Source organism: Scatophagus argus, chromosome 12, assembly GCF_020382885.2.
Source record: "Scatophagus argus isolate fScaArg1 chromosome 12, fScaArg1.pri, whole genome shotgun sequence".
In the NCBI taxonomy this organism is placed as follows: Eukaryota; Metazoa; Chordata; class Actinopteri; family Scatophagidae; genus Scatophagus; species Scatophagus argus.
In genome coordinates, this window is record NC_058504.1 from 15,427,851 (window position 1) to 15,438,373 (window position 10,523).

General features: G+C 39.7%; 1 protein-coding gene across 2 annotated transcripts in view; it reads right to left on the reverse strand.

Annotated features, from left to right (window-relative positions):
* Positions 1-10,007, reverse strand: part of nlgn3a (neuroligin 3a) — a 169,070-nt gene extending 159,063 nt beyond the window's left edge. For both annotated transcript variants that reach the window (XM_046406261.1, XM_046406260.1), the window contains exon 1: positions 9,478-10,007. The gene's annotated coding sequence lies outside the window, so the exon portion shown is untranslated. The remainder of the gene's footprint in view (positions 1-9,477) is intronic.
* Between the last annotated feature and the right edge of the window lie 516 nt (positions 10,008-10,523).

The window sequence follows — 10,523 nt, forward strand, 5'->3', positions numbered from 1 at the left end:
TCCCAGGGTCCCGGGAGACTAATAACACAGTAGGATTACTGAGCGCTCACTCTGCTTGCACCAAGGACATTTGCCAATAACAACTTTATCTGCCTCCTCCATGTGCCTTGGGTTCTGGCATTTGTAACTGCTGGAAATTAAGAATCGCTTTGTTTTGTCTCCAAGCTGGGGATTGCTGACTGCGGCTGTTATCAAGGAAAAAAAAAAAAGATTCTTTCAAAAACCTCTTTGATAAAACCTTGAGCAATTTCATCATGTCACTGTCATTTTGCTATGTCCTTATCACTTGATTAATCAGGGAGGGTTGTCAGCTAAAGACAATTATTTGAGGTTTTGGAGGATTTTCTGCAGTCCTCAGTCCTTCACAGAGATGTCATTATTACACCACCTACCAACTTATTAATGGGGGTCTGACAAAGGCCTAAAAAATCCTGATTTGCATACATATAGCAAAACTATTTCACCCTCCATCACCATCACCATTTCAAATCTCTTCAAAATCTCCCATTATAATATATTGTGCGTGGGCATGATGTGATGTGATGGAAGTACTTTCTAAGGAAACAGCTAAAAACACAGCCTCCAATTGAAGTTGAAACAGTTAGATGATTACTTAATCAGTCAGTTACCAAAGAAAAAAACGACAACGAGGTGTCTGTTATCAGGAATTAATGGAAGACGATTGGGGAGGTCAGAACAGTCCGATGCACAGCTGGGGTCACTTACCAAAGAAAAAAGAAAAATTAAAACCATTACACTATATGTTCAGGCATGTCACGACTAAAATTCTAAAGTTAAAGTTCTTAAAAAGCTGTAACACTACCTGGAGTAATCATTTCGATTTTTTGAGGTTCCATTGCAACGGAAACTACTCCTACGCCAATAAATAGCAAGGTTATACTAGCAAGGTTTAAAGTCAGTAATGTTGTGTACAGTTGACAAACACTAATTATGATTTGACGATTATGTTTAACAACAAGAGTAGCTGTCCAGCTGTGTCACTGACCCCAAAGCAAAGATTTTCATCGGAAAACGACTGTCCTTGTGTGCTGTTCACTGCAGCATGTTGAGAGTCGTATATGGAAGAGGATGTGAGATGTACGAGATGAACGGTGAACACGCAGTTTCGCAGGAACTACTTAGGAAGTGTCCGTTATCAGAAAACTTCAACTTAAATAAGAACTTAAAATGAAACAACCTGATCCCATTTCCTGATGAAAACATAAACATGATTTTTTATTTTTACCCCCCCATTGCAATTCACGTCTGTTTCCACTTTCTGCTACCCATCAGGATCCATACTGCATTCTAGCGCCAAACAACAGTGTTGTTCCCTCGACCTCTCATACCTGAGGTAAACATGCAGATGTTCCCCATTTAATCTGTGATTCGGTGCCACACTGCAAGCTAAGAAAAATGTTGTCCCTCTTCACTGAAATGAGCCAGATGCTCCTGACATTGCTGCACCGTAGGGAACACCTGACATTAACACAGAGTTCTTCAGGGCTGTGTTTAATATGTATAGGAGCCCTTTTCTCTTTTAGCAGACAGACCCCTCATTGGTGTGCTTCACCGTTTCACTAGCATGAAGAGATGAATTCAAACACTGACCCCCATCCAGTAGTAAGCATGTACATGCCTGAGGTGAGGGAGTAAAGCACAGACAGAAATGCTACTTAAATAAAATCATTTCTCACACATCAGTTGATGGTGTAGAGTTCAAACTATGCACTCAGCCTTGTTACTCCCAGGCTAAGTTAAGCTTATGATTTAACCGCTTGTAGGGTTTAGTTTGTCTAGCTATGAGACAGGATAGAAAAAAGCATCTCAGTCTCCGATTTTCTACCTTCAATTAGTTTCCGTAGAATCCACTGAAAATGCAGGAGCTGCAGTTTATTTGTCTGTGAAACTCACCGAAATAGTCAAGAGAAAAATCAAAACACTCAATTCTAATCTACACTCTGACCTGTCAGATTTTATTCAAAGAATACAGCCTCTCATATAACATAAAAACACCCACACACTCAAAGCAAACTGTCATTTTAATAAAGCTGTTTTTGCAGGCTTTCTTTTGTCTTTCCCATTGACTTCCAGCAAAGACATAATAAGCTAGGCAAGCCAAATTATGTGCCACATGTGAAAGATAATAGCAATCCGTTTCTCCTCTATGTTTGTCTTTGACTTGCAAAATAAGTGACAGTGAGATGTTCGAGTACAACTCAATTAAAGTACAACCCTTCCAGTTTTCCCAGAAGGCACTTGTCTAAATTGCCGTTAAGACTATTTGACATACACAGCTGCCATGGATGATTGTAAGGCTGTGCTAGGTGTGAGCTCAGTGTGTGGTTGGGCTTTCTTCTCACTGGCTGAATAACTTCCTTTCAATTACGACGACACAAAATGTCTCAAAGATGTAGAAGAACGAGAATAAGCCGCGAAATAAAGTGCTGGAGGTTCCCACAGTAATGTATGAGTCATTCTTTGTCTCAAACTGAAGGAGCTTTTTGCTGTGTTTGATATTAAACTTGTGAGCACAGATTTCACAGAAGGACATTTGTTACATTGCAGACCACTTCCATCAGAATATAAACAGCAGTACATCAAAGGGCAGAAGGTAACGTCTAAGAGTGGACATTTCTACACCAATGTGTGATGTGAATGTTTGCGCCTGCTTCAAACAAACCCTGTCACCTCATGACAGCCCAGTCTACTTAATAGCCTAGACTCTATTACTCGCTGTCACCTTCCAACCTGCTCAAACACTAGCAATTAAAAACGGACAGCATGCTAGTCGGGAGTAGCACAAGAAGAAGAGCATAAGAGAAAGTAAGAGGAGCTGCTGTAAAATGAAACGCACCATACACAACAAACACTGTATGATGGTGTGAGGTGAAAAACACCGAGATGTGAGTCAAGAGTGATGGGGCCCTGAATACTGGAGCTCAGTGGTTATTTCAGTGCTGGTTCCCACCGGGGATGGGTCTTAGCAACATGCCACAGGACATTATTTCATGCATCACTGAGCTGCCTTGAAACTAATGCAGCCACTTCTTGATTTTATTTGATTTGGCTCCAGATTCAAGTTTTTATGGCACAACATTCTGATCTGCATATTGATATTCAGTCTGTATATTCGTAATGTACCTTATCCATGTGTGAACCTACCGGTGAATTAAAAACTTTACAACGTTGCAATGAAGATTCTTGTTATTTACTTAGTATCAAAAAATAAATCTGTGCTGAAGGCACAGCTCTGCTGTGTTCTGCTCTTGCTGCATGTGGAAATAAAAGATAATGTAAATTAGCATTTTACAGGTCCTTTCTTTAAACTACGAATGCCATTATAACTCTGGAAAACAATGGATCCCTGGAAACAATGGTTTCAGCGCAGTAGCTACACATAAAACTAAGTCGAGACCTGTAATTTGTTCTTGTAATTGTATGTTGTCTTGTCCATTCCCCATTACTCCATATGAGCCTACCTAAAATGTGATGCTGATGTTCTGCCTTTGTCAAAACACAGGATATTTTTATTGCACTGAATAATTACTAGTGTTTCAAATTGCACATATGCAGTTATTTATTCTGTGAACTGTGGTCATTATGTTATTGTCACAATGTTCTTTATCTTGACAATACTTATTTGCTCCATCCTGATCCACAAAGAGAGAGTCAGTGTGTTCTGCTTGTGTGCATCCATCATTAAATGCTGGCCAAAAATAGACTGGAAATCCTACAGATCATACGACAAATATTTAGTGAGGTGAAGTAGTGAGAAAGGGTTTCACAGTTTCCAGTTCCCACATTTTAGCCCATGATTATCAAACTAAAATTGTGCACAGACAATACTCCACTCCAAATACACACACTCAACAATTTTAACATTCTAATCATAATTTCTAACCCTGTTATTATTATTATTATTTATTTATCAACCCACATCTACCTGTATTGGTACTGACAACTGGTCCAATGTGACCCGATGGAAATCATGCTGTTTTTTACTGTTGCAAATGATGTTTTCAAAGGAGCCACACCAACCTTCTCTGATAAAACTCTCACCTGTGCAACACAGAATAACCTTCAGAAGGCACTTAGTAACATGGCTGCTACATCAGAAATTACACATCACTTATGTATTTATGTATCTGTTTTCCAGAGCTTAAATGCAAGAAATAAAAATGCCACGACCGTGAAGATAAGCCTTTTTTTTTTTTTTTTTAGATTAAGTAGAAATTCTGTTCTTGGAGAAGGACCTAGGCTGACTTTGCTCCAGGTAACTTAACATTTCTCGCATATAAGCAGGTTTCAAAACAGAGATATACACACAAACCAAGAAACCACAAAACAGAAAAACAATCTTGGCAACCCCTTATGCTCTATTGTGATGCAACTATTGCCCTGACTGCAGAGGATAGTGCTTCCTTTAAATGTTAATCATTGAGCCAGCATAATTAGCCGCTGGTCCGGTGTAACACCCCGTGTCAAATGAAGAGCATGACTTTCCAGTGGAGAGAGATTGCACTTGAAAGTCTGGAAGATTACCACACATAAGCATAGCCTCAGATGAAATTTCCCGGTTGGCAAACTTGATATTTGCTATGCAATTGCCTTGAGGGATTTGAAGATTTAGCAGAGCAAGTTGTGATTGTTGGACAGAACATCTACAGAGACGTTTGTGTGAAGCTCCACTTACATACTGTAGTCTTATTTGAATTCAGAGTGGACATTCAAAGCCATACATGCCTTACTGAGAGTCTTACTATGGAGAGAGAGGTTGATGAAGTTTTAAATGTTAATGCCCTTTCCTTTTTTTTTTTGTCAGTTAGGAGTGGATGCATCAGCAGATGATATTAAACTAAATTAAGACTATCCATTTATGCCCTCGTCATTTTCTTTATCATTTGTCCAGACTCTTGAGATGTCAGATCTCCTGAGGCCGTGTTTGTTAAATTAATTGGTAAGACTCAGGCTTGCTGTTTCTCGTGATAAAGACAACTAGACTGTCAAACAGCAACATCCATTCGCAGTGAGCCCGGTTTTATTTTGGAATTTTGTTTTGAGACTCTGCAATAGAATGTGCGTCCGCTGAGAAAACCAAACTGTCTCTGAGTCATATGGCATACATTTGCCAACTTCATATCTCTGCAATGTATTTAACATTGTTGCAAGGGAAATCAAAGAAAGGAGGAAAAGAATAATCAGAAATTAATCAATACCTCCAGTTTGACTGACCAAAGAAAAGTAGAATAAACTAACTAACTGCGGATTAAAGCATACATCTCTGATATGATCCACGGGTTGTACGCACAGTCAGTTGACTGGAAGTAGTAGCGAACCTCGTGATCTGGCTCTAAATTGCAGCCTGGCATAAATATTGATCAAAGAGGCAAGCGCTTCCACAGGCTGACAGAGTTTAAAGGCAGGACAGGCCAGACAAAGAGAAGTGGACAGCTATACGGATGATGAATATACAAGTGCCCCACACACGCACATGCGCGGGCGCACTCACACACACACATACACACACACACACACACACACACACACAAGCTCTACACTGTGAGTTCAACAAGATAAAAAGCATTTCAATTAGTCCAGGAACTATTGATTGCTATGCTTTTCTTCATGTGTCCATTTTTAAACAGAAGACGCAGTACAAATATAAAGAAGACGGGCTGAGTATCTGTTATGGCGTCTAAATGTCTTTGCAGTAGTTTGTCCTTACTGCACAGGCTCACAACGATCTTCATATGATTTACACTTGTGAAAAGCGTTCCATGCTCACCACTGCCCACATTTTGCTCTGCATGCTTTTTCCATGACTATTTTGGCTCCACAATTATTAATGTGACAGCGGTGTTGACACGTGTCAGCATAAATTGATGACATTTGAACAGCTCAGCTATAAATAGTGTTTATGGGAGAGGGTTTGTGCCTTTATCCTTTCAAAGCCTCTCCTTTGCTGTCACTGGGCACTCTGAGTTTATACAATACAATAACATATACAATTTGTCACACCATTCATCTGTGTGTCAGGTAGATCTGTTATGGCAAACTGTAGCTACTGAAAAGTCAAGGAGGCTATACCCTTGTCAATGCCAACCACAGATCATATCCTTGCATCCTGTCTGCTGTAACACTGCAATTTCCAAATTATGGGACTAACAAAGGATTATCTTATCCTATCTGGCCAATGACCGCCGCTGGTGACTGAAAGGCTGGCGGTGGGAAATGACAAGTCGGCTATTAATTCGACCAAGCTGGTAACTAGCGCGCCAAAGTTTGCAACCCAGTGAATTAGCTAATGCTAACTGGCAACTAGCATTGAGAGGTTAGCTAGATTAGCTACAGAATTGGCCAGTCATTTTCTTCTTTTGCATTTGATTGGCGGAGTGCAGCCAAATGTAAGCGGTCCATTACATTCTAGATTTTTTTTTTCTATAAGCCCACTAATTCACACAAATATTGGTCACATCCTACTTTACATTTTCGTAAAAATACTCAAAATAGAATTGAAATCTGACACAGTTTTTCCACAGACAAACTCAATATAATACTTCACAACAAAAACTACTTAAAAGTACTTCTACTCACTCCATACATACAAATATTCCTCACTTCCAAAATTGTTAAAACTGCTAAAGACAAGATGTCCTCTACTTCACTGAAGGTCCATTCTCCACCAGGTGCTTCGAGCCTTTGCATCACTTTCGCGTATGTTTTACACTAATGTCACAAAATCATACACACGTCTTAAATTCAAATTTGAATTCAGCAGATGAGTTTTAGAACAGCCTTCTGGTGTCAAACTGCACATACATCATTCTGTACAGTGAAGGTCACACATCCACATAATAATATGCAACTCTGAGCTGTCACTGACAAAGTGATGATAAAAAACTTTAAATTTTCGAGTACATCTGCATATCCATGGACCGTGAAATTTAACTTCACTCTTAACTTCTGATTTCAGACAAGGGAAGTGGGACATTGTGATAAATACAGCTGCAACCAAAGGAAGAAAAAGATTTAAATCACTGGTTCCCTCTCTCTGTCTCCTTATCTTTCCTCTTTCCCTCTAACCCTTTCTGCCTTACTCTAATAATGATCTGGCCTTATCATCCATCACATCATTTATTTGTCTCCGCCTTTCTTGTTCTGTCTGTGCCACTTTCACTCCTCTGCTTTTCCTTCCTACTCACTTCAGCACTCTTGTTGAGTGAAGTCACTCAAATAATGGGGATCTCTGAAAATCTAAACAGTTTAGAAAGTAAGGGGGACCTTGGAGATCTCAACTTTCTCTCCTCTCTGATAAATATCATCCTTGATTTTAGCTGTCACAATGACATACAGAGGGGCATTTCATCAGGCCCACTCATCCACTGAGATTCATTTGTAACACTGACCGTATTTGAGGGATTTATCACAACGACTACTGGTTTTCAGAACTGATTACATATCACATGGGCTTTCCTCCAAAAAATGTTAACAAGCCCTATCATTTTCCCTCGACTACAATCACAGGTCTGCTGGCGAGGATGGATGCCGAATCAGTGGCTGCAGTGACAGGCTACGCTGAGGAGCTGCATGTTGTAATGGTTTACCATTGCTCAGTGTCTGTATGAAAGAGAGCACATGCCATTAGCACCACAGGCTGCTCCATGCTGGTGTCTCCAATAACGGGCCAATCAATGGGAACAAAGGATTCAGGAATCGAGAGCACAGAAACAAAGAACTGAAAGCATTAATGATCTGCACCTGAGGCTTTTGGACAACATGTCTGTAAATATGTGATAGTCCTATAAGCACATAGAATAGGGTATGAGTGTGATGTTATTGAAGATGCACATCTGCACCTATTAAAAAAAGGAGCTTTTCACAGTATTACTAAGAGAAATTCTGCAATGCGGCATCAATATTTTTGAACAGCATCCATTCCTGCGCAGGAGCAGGAAGTGAAATCTAAAAAGATGTGTCCATGTGCTCCTTTCCCATTAAGAAGAAAAAGGGGTTTTGGAGGATAGACATTCAAACCTCTCCACATCCAAGAACAGATCCCAATTATAGATCCGGGCTGTGCTCGTCTCAGTCTACTTTCCTTCAGATCATACTCTGGAGTGCACGCATTTTCTCCCTCAGCAAAACAAACACAAAACACATTCACATTCTAAAGTGCTCTCGGTGAGGACAGCAGCAGCCGGAGAGAGTAACAGAGGAGGACTATTTGAAATCATGTCAGTATGTTCTGGTTGGGAGATAGTTTTACCCGGAGCTCCTTGGTATAGGAGAGAGAGAGAGATAGGCCCACTGCGAAGAAGCATTTTCAAAGTGAATAACTACGTGAAACGACCATCTGTTTGCTCACACATATGAATTCTGCGCTTTAAAAAAAAGGCTTATTTTAAGAACAGGATGATGTGGACTTTGATGTTGATAACATGCTTAGAATGCTTATAAAATCTGGGTAGGTATAGATATTTTATCAGAATGATGAGTTCTCAGGCAGTGCTTCACTGTACATCACTAGAAGATTTGCTTTTTTTTTCCCTTTTATCATCTGGCTAACAGCATATTTCCTGTACCAATCCACTGGCCATCTTTGTTACACAGCATAGTTATATTGGTACAGCGGGAGCTTATTTAATTTGAAATATAGAGCATGCTGTTGAGATCTCTCTGGTGCAGTGAATGAGGTGGTTTCTGTTCTCACTGGAACATGACTCTGCTCTCGTTTTTTAATTGACCAATCAGTTTGTAAACGTAGCAGATTGGTGTCACCTCCTGCCAGTATGACTGGACACTAAATATCATTTTCACCGTGGGTGAATGTAAGCAACCGACAAGCTATACTTTTTATCCATGTGTGAAGCAGAGCAGCAACCAACAACGGTTTCCGACAGGGATTAATCAAATGACTTTTTTCATCTTCATGAGATCTTCATCTTTCTTTTTCCTTCTATGATAAGACATTAAACTGTAAAAATACAAACCAGAGAAAGGAAATCCTCACATTGCAGAGACTGGAAGCAAATAGTTAAGTTGTGCTTTGGTATTAAATGACTGACAGAATATCACAGTTACTGGCAATTACACTTTCTCACAATCAGATATTCAGTGAATGACTTGCAATATGTCAAAACATTAGCATATTGGTTAAGTGTCAACTTCAGGACAAATCTGATTATAGGCCTTTAACATAAAGCAACTGTACAGAGTTTGCATATAAGCTTAGTTTGTTAAACTAAGAGCAGCAACCAAACCAATAAGCACTCAAAGGGAAATCAAACCACAAATAACCACTGAATTCACATCAACGTCCAGCAGCAACACACCACATAAAACAAGCCTCATGCCACCTGTGCCTCAAAGCTGGCTTGTTACAGTACTTTACATTGCATTGTCAGGTCATGGTGCAACAGTTTCTGCAACAGAAACACCATGTAGCCGGATGTATAAAGATGAAGATTTACTCACCGTTGAAGTAAGTGAGAAGTGTCAAAGTTGAAGTTTCGGGATAATGTCTGATCACTGGGCTCTCCTTCCCTTTGAGAAGTAAGGCTCCGTGGTGTTTAGTGTCAAACGTTCAAATGGCCACCCATTAACATGCAGCATCTGTCTCGGTCTTAATTCAAATGTTATGCACTCTTACGCCTTTTACGTTCATGCAGACGGGCTGGTAGTAAACAGTCTTGGTTTACCATCAGCGTGAGTGAGGCCTGTGGTGGCCAACAGTCCCGGAGGTGTCGTAGGAGGACTTGCTGCCGCTGACCGCTGAGATGTGAGCATCTCTGTCACTGGACTAGCATGGTGGTCTTGGTGCACTCAGATATGTAAATGTAGATGCCGTTTTGGCCGCTTCGCCTCGTTCCTGTGGTACGTCAACGTCGCCGCCATAATTGGACGGTGACGACTGGCCTCCAAACAAATGCAAGTAAACGGGGAACCTTCCGTTTTCAAGAATAAAAGGCGCTATAAGGTTTACATTTCTCAAACTATTTCAGTGAGTCTTTACTCAACACTTTAGGTTGCGTACAATAAACTTTTGTCACTAGTTACTTAAAATATAGATGGTTATAATCACTGCTACGCTACAACTACTTATACTATTACTATTATTAATCTAAATATTATTTGAATAATTATATTGCTACTCTGATAAGTTATTACAGTAGCAATAGGTTATCATACTACACATTATTGTATTCATAGACCATAAAAATATTAATATGCCATACAGGTCAAAGTCAACTTTATTGTCAGTTCTGCCATATGTGCAACACATACAGAGGATTGAAACTGCATTACTCTAAGACCCATGGTGCAGTAATAGGAGACTTAAGTAAAAAAAATATATATATAATATATATTAAAAAATATATAAAAAAGCTTAGGGCATGTAAGTAAGATTACAAGGTGTGCTATGTTGCATATTGTTGTACTACTATTAGGGCCTACAAAATCTCACTTTATATTATGTTGGGATACACTTGCTGTATATTCTAAACATTCCATTAAACTTG